Source organism: Anguilla rostrata, chromosome 3, assembly GCF_018555375.3.
Source record: "Anguilla rostrata isolate EN2019 chromosome 3, ASM1855537v3, whole genome shotgun sequence".
Classification (NCBI taxonomy): Eukaryota; Metazoa; Chordata; class Actinopteri; order Anguilliformes; family Anguillidae; genus Anguilla; species Anguilla rostrata.
In genome coordinates, this window is record NC_057935.1 from 73521805 (window position 1) to 73530660 (window position 8856).

Sequence of the window (8856 nt, forward strand, 5' to 3'; positions counted from 1 at the left end):
GGTCGGATTCTCTTAGCACCGCGGTTGTCTTTTCCTAAGTCCATTTGAATTCTCCTTCACATCTTTCCTTAACCTCATGACGTTTTCCATCGAGGCCAAGGAAAAGTGGTTATGAAAAGACAGGACGTAATTTTTTTGACTATTCGGACGCAGCCCTTATTTCACCCTAGTGCCTGTGAAATCTGCTTTTCTCCACACCCCTGAACTCTGTTCCAAAATGTCTTCCAGTCTAAAATCACTGCCATCAACTTGCATCTCTCTCTGGACTGCCTTAGTCCTAACTGCGGATCCAGTCACTAAGCTCACCCATAGCTCCCCCCTGGATCCTGCACTGGAAAGCTTTCTCTCCAACATTTCAGCATCTCGACTCAGCAGACACAGGCCAACTCTTCAAACTCATTAGCGGCTGCGGCCACCTCCTGTTCTCTGCACCCCATGCCCACCACTTAAAGGCTGCCTCCCTGCAAGCTGCCCTTCTATTGTCAGTACTATTAACAGTTCATTATCCTATCCTACTGACCTGAAAATCGCTTCCATCTCCCTGCTTCTGAAAAAAGGGGGCCTTGATCCTGACTCTTTGAGGAATTACAGGCTAATTTCAAATTTGCCATCCCAGCCAAAGTACTGGAACATGTAGTGGCTTCTCAAGTACAAACACCCATGGAGACAAATAGCTCATATAAACCACTCCAGATTATGCCTTCCACATTAAGCACGGCACAGACACAGCCATGGTGAGGGTCCTTAATAACCTGCTCTTAGCTACCAGTGCTGGTTCTTTTAGACCTCAGTGTGGCGTTTGATAGAGTCAGCTGCTCACTGTTGCTGGACTTTTGGCAGCATTCCCTCTCCATCTCTGGTTCTATCCTGGAATGGTTCCAGTTTCACTTGACTGATAGACCAGTCCTTGTTAAACTAGGTGCCTTCCAATCACCCCTGGCCCCTGTCACCCTGAGTGTGCCCCAGGGCTTAGTGCTGGGACCACTGCTTTTACTCATCTATATGCTATATATCTATATTACTAATATTATTATTATTATTATTATTATTATTATTATTATTATTATTATTATTATTATTATTATTATTATTATTATTATTATTATGATGATGATGGGGCATTGGTGGTCCAGTGGTAGAGCTCCTGCCTGCCACGCCGGCGGCCCGGGTTCATATCCCGGCCAATACCACAATACCCAGCCGCTGGGGATGCGCAAGCCAGTGCATTCTTAGTGCCGGTCCCAAGCCCAGATAAATGGGAGGGTTGTGTCAAAAAGGGCATCCGGCGGAAGACATATGCCAAATCATATATGCGGATCTGGATGATTCGCTGTGATGACCCCGAACGTGAACAGCCATGTCATGCTTCAAGCCTCAAAGGCAGTTTGAAACCTAGGGTTCATGCTTGATCCTCTGCTGTCTTTCAAACGCCATGTCAATAATCAGGTCAAAACCATTGTTTCGCCTGAGAAATGTTGCTCACCTTTGACCTTCATTAACCACCTCTGCTGCTGAACCTACACGAGATCCTGACAAAACGTTGCACCCACTATAAAAACCTATACTGGCTACCCATGAAGGCACATATCAATTTTACAGTTCCTTTGGTCACCTACAAAGCTCTGAGTGACCTGCCCCCTCCCTACCTCACTCACCTGCCAGCAGTGTACACTCCCCCTGCACCCTCCACTCCTCTAATACAGGCACTCTACTCCCCATCCTGGCCCCTCCCTACCTCACTCACCTGCTGCGCACACTCCCCCTGCACCCTCCACTCCCCTAATACTGGCACACTACTCATCATCCTGGCCCCTCCCTACCTCACTCACCTGCCAGCAGTGTACACTCCCCCTGCACCCTCCACTCCCCTAATACTGGCACACTACTCATCATCCTGGCCCCTCCCTACCTCACTCACCTGCCAGCAGTGTACACTCCCCCTGCACCCTCCACTCCTCTAATACAGGCACTCTACTCCCCATCCTGGCCCCTCCCTACCTCACTCACCTGCTGCGTACACTCCCCCTCTCACCCTCCACTCCTCTAATACAGGCACTCTACTCCCCATCCTGGCCCCTCCCTACCTCACTCACCTGCTGCATACACTCCCCCTCTCACCTCCCTCTCTAATGCTGCACTACTCACCATCCTGGCCCCTACCTACTCACCTGCATACACCCCTGCACCCTCCACCTCTAACGGCCTCTACTCACCATCTGGCCCTCCTACCTCATCACCTGCTGTGTACACTCCCCCTGCACCCTCCACTCCTCTAATACAGGCACACTACTCACCATCCTGGCCCCTCCCTACCTCACTCACCTGCTGTGTACACTCCCCCTGCACCCTCCACTCCTCTAATACAGGCACACTACTCACATCCTGGCCCCTCCTACCTCACTACCTGCGTGTAACTCCCCTGCACCTCCATCCTCTAATACAGGCCTCTACCCATCCTAAGCCCACTAGTACGTTTGGAGACAGAGCTCTCACTGTAACTGCCCCCTCTCTGTGGAACACTCTTCCAAAAACCATCAGGGAAGTAGAGACTGTTTAAATTTTTAAATCCTTGCTTAAGACTCACCTCTTCAGTATAACTCAGCCAAGGCTTCCACTGCTGCTTTGATAAAAATGTTTTTGTTTTTTTCTTTATACTTTACTCTGTACTCTCTACTGCATTACTGTCCGATGAATGTGTTTTACTTTCTGTACATTCTGTTCCTAGTATTTTAGTCTTTTTAAGCAACCTTGGAAAGTTAATATACAAATAAAATTTTTATATTATTTTTATTATTATTATTATTATAAGTGAAGTTCATTACCACAATTTAATGTACATATTCATCGGCACTATACACTTTGTATTTATAATTACACTTTATATTTATAATATTTAATACTCTCATTCCTATTGTCAATATTCCCCATCTTTACAGGCTTTGGTACTGCTGCTAGTGTTTTTGCTCTTTCTGCTATGTATATTTTTGATATTTTTGCTATTATTGTTATATTTTTGCTTTCTTTTTTTACATAAAAAAAAAAAAAACATTTTATTGCTTAAAAAAACATTCCAAATTAGCACAGAGTGTAGCACATGCTTAACCGTGAATTAGAAGATACCCGCTCAATATTAAACCACAGACAGGCTACGATTCCATCTGATCGCATATTGTAGGCTACCTTTCTGAAAGGAACTTTATCCGAGCAGCCCGCCAGCCTGTAAGGTAGGCCTGAAACTGTAATAGAGAAGTACGTTTAGTGATCATTAGAGGCAAACATGCAAAACATGAACACTCCTGGTCTATTATTTTCAATATAGCATTATGTTTCGATGTTAAAAACAGATAAGATAAAAAAACACACCATTCACAGAATCAAAACGTTTACACTTGTCACTTTGAAACCCAGAGACTGCTTTCAATAAAACGCCAAATGACGCATCGAATGACAGCCGCCGAAATAATATTTAAAACGATATCTGAATACATTCTCTTAAATTAAAAACACAATTAGTTAGGCAATACATCAGCTGTTATTCCACATTAATGTAAAGCAACTAAAACGACTACACAAAAATAAAAATATCACATCTATGTATTTCATTATGCACACATAACTCAGTCAAGGCGCTAGTAAATTATTATACAAATGTTTTACATGAATTCATTTTTTATTTTATTTTAATTTTATCATTTGGATATGCGTCGGAGGATGTTAATAAACTGAATTCTTGGTTGTGCGATAAATAATAAACAGCTCAATGTATCAATAAAACTAAGAAACGGAAATCAGTCTAAATCCTACCTGTAATTGCTGGCCACCCGGCGAAAGAAAGAACAAAGCAAATCAGAAAAAGTTGCGAAAGTGTAATTCCCATCACGATTTCAGGAGTTGCTGGGTGCTACGCGAAAAATGCGTTTTGGAAATAGCGGTTATTAGTAGTTTTCATTAGAATGAGACTAAAGACCTCACACTGCCACCTCTTCGGCGTCTGATCTGAACTTGATTGAAATGATTCTTCTTATAAAAATAAAAGAAACGTGTCATACACAGAACTGACCAATCAACGCATTGGCTCTCCAGTTCTTTATTACACTCCTGGCATAACGGTTTCCCATCCACAGGTAAACGTCTGTTTCGGTAATTGGTCCGCTTAGAATACTCGATTATTGTACCATAATAATTTGCGTTATAGGCTATTTCCGTTGTGAGTGCTTTAGAACAATATTGAACATTTTTGAAGACTAACTTCGGTCAAATGACAGGATATTACAGACTGAATAAACTGAAAATAAAATGGAAAGGTCGTACTGTACCAGGGTCCACATATTAATTGTCTGACATTGAGCGGACAGAAAATAACTAAATCAGCAAATGGGTACTGGTTTTTCTGACACAAATCAATTTGCACTTATATTGCCAGATATATTAACAGTTTTTGGAATTCGTTATTGTTTATATTCAATGGTGTTATTGTTGAATTGTTTGTAAGTATTGCCCACGTTAAATTTCGAAAATTCAATAGTCGCTGAATTTAAATTCTGATGTTGGCTAATACTCTCAGTTGGTTCACCACCCATAGCTATACAAGAGCTAATATAGGCTGTAGCCTACTTTGCATGCAAGCATACAACAAATTCTTTATCACATTCGTATGATATTGATTCTATAAATATGTAATTCCTTTTTTGTTGAAAATGTGTTTGAAACAAAACCGTTCCAGCGAATGCATGCCGCCAGGAGGCGAGGAAAATCCAAAAGCATGTACAGTTATGGCTCAGTGCTAAATCAACACTGATCCATGTTAATGTCCATTTCATTCCACTGGTATTTTTCATTCAATTAAGTTCTGGCTTAAGACGGGTGGACTACTTATTCACTCTTGGTGAATGGAAGCTGATTCAGTTTCATTAATCCATGTTTCCCCTGCGTTACGCGCCTAATGAGTCATTCCATAGTCATGGCAGGTCTCGTGGAATCGTGGGACCCCTCTGACGTCCGCAGTTCCTGGGGGTTTTCAAATGTTTGGTGTTTGCGCAAATCCGCTCTTTAATTTTCTATCGTGTCATTGATTTCCACGCGCTCAGAAAGAGCAGTAAAAACCTGACTGTGGAGCCGGGTGCTGTTCGCCGGAACGGACGGGCCCTGAATAATGCGGCCCTGTTGTGTTTGGTGATGCTGATGCTATAAAACACTGTCGTTCTTTGTACATTTGGATTCAGAGTTTTGGATATGGTAAAATGACCTGGTCACTGTTTTACAGGAAGGCAGCATGATCTACTGTATGACACACACGCACGAACACGCACACGTAAGCACACATACACGCGCACGCATACATTACACATTTCTCTGTCCCTTTGAGGTTTGAGGCGCTGGCTTGATTGCGCTCTGCGCGACCCATTGTGGGGCATTCTGTAAAACAGCAGCTAAATAATCCAGCACAAATACAGCGCGACCTGGAGAGACAATGATTTTATTCTTTTCGCTGAGGAATAACTGGCGCTAGAGCGCTGAATTTGCATACCGATTCCTCAGCGCATTGTCTCCATCAGAGAAATACCCTGTTGCTCAATTCTTCCACAGCATATTTTGTCGCAGTATACACTGTGCTTGAATTTTCAAAAATTTACCTGACACTGGAGGAGGAGTGATGCGGGCGGCATGGTCATGTGTTTTATAAAACTTTTTTTATAAATAATTTAGTATTTCATCCTACCATCCAGTTCCTCACGTACATCTAAATTGCAACAAATTGTTTCCAACATGTAACGCGCATAAGATTCACATGACAAAAAGAACGCCTTGTGCATACTACTATTTCCATTTTCGCAATAGACATTTGACATTTAACACTTGGCCTACACAGCAAAATATTCAGTGTTAAATCAACTCTTTACATAAATCCCTATTGGACTCATATGCCCTCTGTTAGAGCTGAATTAACACTGGACATGTTACTATGTGGCATTCACTCCAACTTTTAAATTTTGACATGTGCTAAAACATTTGAATTTGACATGCAAACACACTGTATATTAGGCTGGGTTCATTTAATGAGAAATTGTTTTGTGCATTGAGGGGGTGGTTTGCTGGGAACACTCACTGGATATGGTTCTGAGCAGGATCCAGGTGCAGAGACAGAAACAGGGACTGACGTGTGTGTGCGGAGGGAGGGAAGGGCTGGTATTACCCACAATGCTGTATGTGCAGGTGTGTCACTTCCAATTGAGATCATCTATCCCACAGGTCCTGTGAGGGGCTTTGAACAGGCAGCTAAAGCCTCCCCCAGGGGCAGCATGACAAAAACACGCTTCTGCACTCATCTCCCAGCATGCAGCTGTACAGAAACATGCTTCTGCACTCATCTCCCAGCCTGCAGCTGTACAGAAACACACTTCTGCACTCATCTCCCAGCATGCAGCTGTACAGAAATACGCTTCTGTACTCATCTCCCAGTATGCAGCTGTACAAAAACTCACTTCTGTACTCATTTCCCAGCATACAGCTGTACAGAAACATGCTTTTGTACTCATCTCCCAGCATGCACAACACACTTTTGTACTCATCTCCCAGCATGCAACTGTTGCATTGGTGATATGATGCGCACAATAAACGGATGTGTGATTGCATCTAGGTTGACTCTCTAGTGTTTCCTTCAATTTTGACTCTGACTGGACATATCTGTTGTTTTATTCTGTGTTGTATTTTACTTGTGTTTATCTTATTTTTTATTATGGGAAGCACTTTGTATTGCATTAGGTACAATTTAGTCAGGAAAATGGTGAGCATTGTTGGGCTGAATGGCCTGTTCTCATCATAAGGTTATGTTATGTTATCCAGCTCTGGCTGTAACAGGCATAATAATGTTTACCAACCAGGGATGGGGCATGCTGACTCTCAAAATTAATAATTCTTAAGTATCTGATTACAGTAGCAGTTTTGAGTTTGCAGAACTTTGCTTCTGTGGATTATAAATTCTAAGCTCCAGTGACAAGCCTTTCGCATTGCCACAGCAATCATAAATAAGTTGTATGAGCAACATATTGTACTGTTCAGCTAATTAGAGTAATTGGTTCTGTGCAATATTTATAGTTTTGTCAATTACATTTTATTTATCCATTAAAATGTAAAACCAAATTACCAAGTTCATGTAACTACAAATTTTAACTACATGTTTATTTTTTATGGTGGCCCAGTGTAAAATTCATAGTTACATGAACTTGGTTTTGTATTTTAATGGAGCAATAACATGTAGTTCACAAAACTACAAATATTTTACTGGACCGATTAATTTTGTTGGCTAAACAGAACAATGTTAGTTAATATTAATACACCTTATTTATTATGGTTGCTGTGCCCACATAAAAGTCTTGTCACTAGAGTTTAGAATTTGTAATCCACAGAACCCAAGTTGAGCAAACTCAAAACTGCTATTGTAGTCAGTTACTTAAGAATTTTTAATTGAGAGAAGCAAAAAATTTTACAGAGCAGAAATTGGAAATTACAAGTGGTTATTAATTATTGCTGTTTATTTAGACATTTTAAATATATGTAAAATAAATATTATATAAAAAGCAAGAGGATCTGCTGGAGTGTTTAAAAATGTCCTAGCATCGAAGGAGTTAAAGTATTTCAAATAATTTGACTTTTTATCGTTTTAGTATTACTGGTGCAATCAAGACTTCAGTGAACTGCTAAATAATATGCCTTCATGTAATTCAAATGGCGGTTTACTAAACACATCATGCGACAAATGTTAGCAGTAACCTTAAACACACAAGACAATACGGAGTGTATAGAAATAGCACACTTTTCACAATCTCGAAAGCCTGAGTTATGTTACTGTTGGATCACCTCGAACTAATGAACCCAAAACCTTCTCTTTTTGAATTAGGCCTACAGAAGCAGCGGTTGCTAATTATTTTCTCGACAGCCTCCCGCTGAGGCTCGGAGGTTCAGTCCCATCCGCAAAAGGGACGACGTTGTTTTAGCTCGCATTTCAATCCTGAAAACGGTGAATTCTTGTCTCAGAGACACTAGCAGAAACACCAGAGAAATACTATCTTTTTTCACTTCGTTCAACAGAGCCTGGTGGATGCCTTGACGTTCTAGGCATAAACGAAGGAGGCAACCTTCCCGGGATAGTTGCATTTTCCAAACCAATCAGAGTGCAGAGGGGCGGTGCTGGTCTGAAACGTGCAACGGAAAAACATTACCGGAGGACTTTTCCACAGACCCGTATTTAGTTCGCCATTATTTGAGGAAAATGGCTAACTTTAACGTCAGAGCACCGACCAAACCATCGAAGTTTATCACCGAGATATACAGAGTCTGTTGTTCGCGGTTCGATAATAAAAGAAACAAACACGATGCATTTATCGGTGATAAATTTATTTAATTCATTTTTGGTTCAACAATTCCACTTGCTCCTCCATTATTGGTTGTAACGGGCAAACAATCAAAACCATTGCTTCTTCTGGCCATTTTTCTGGGTATTTATTTGATAGCAGACTGCACACCGTAGTCCACGCTTGAAAAATTAAACTTTTGCTAAATCATGTTTGCAAGCAAGCGAGTACATCTCTGTTCGATAACAGCGTATCCAAACATACGCGCTGAAGGTCCTTCAACGAAGTCACGCTATGTATTTGGCAAGTCTAGGATATAACATAATTAAAATCTTCGAATTTGTCCATAATTCTGTTTTTAGCCCATAATTTGGGTTAGCTCGATAGCTTTGTCCGTTTCGCTGGTGTGTTTCAGTCGGGACTTGGATTACAGCACACACTGAACAGAGGGAGTGTCGCGGGGGGGGGGGGGGGGGGGAACGGCACACTGAGACAGACAGTTCGA

At 41.6% G+C, this 8856-nt stretch overlaps 1 long non-coding RNA gene across 1 annotated transcript in view; it reads right to left on the reverse strand.

Annotated features, from left to right (window-relative positions):
• Nucleotides 1-8856, reverse strand: part of LOC135251924 (uncharacterized) — a 96310-nt gene that overhangs the window by 45972 nt on the left and 41482 nt on the right. The window lies entirely within an intron of this gene.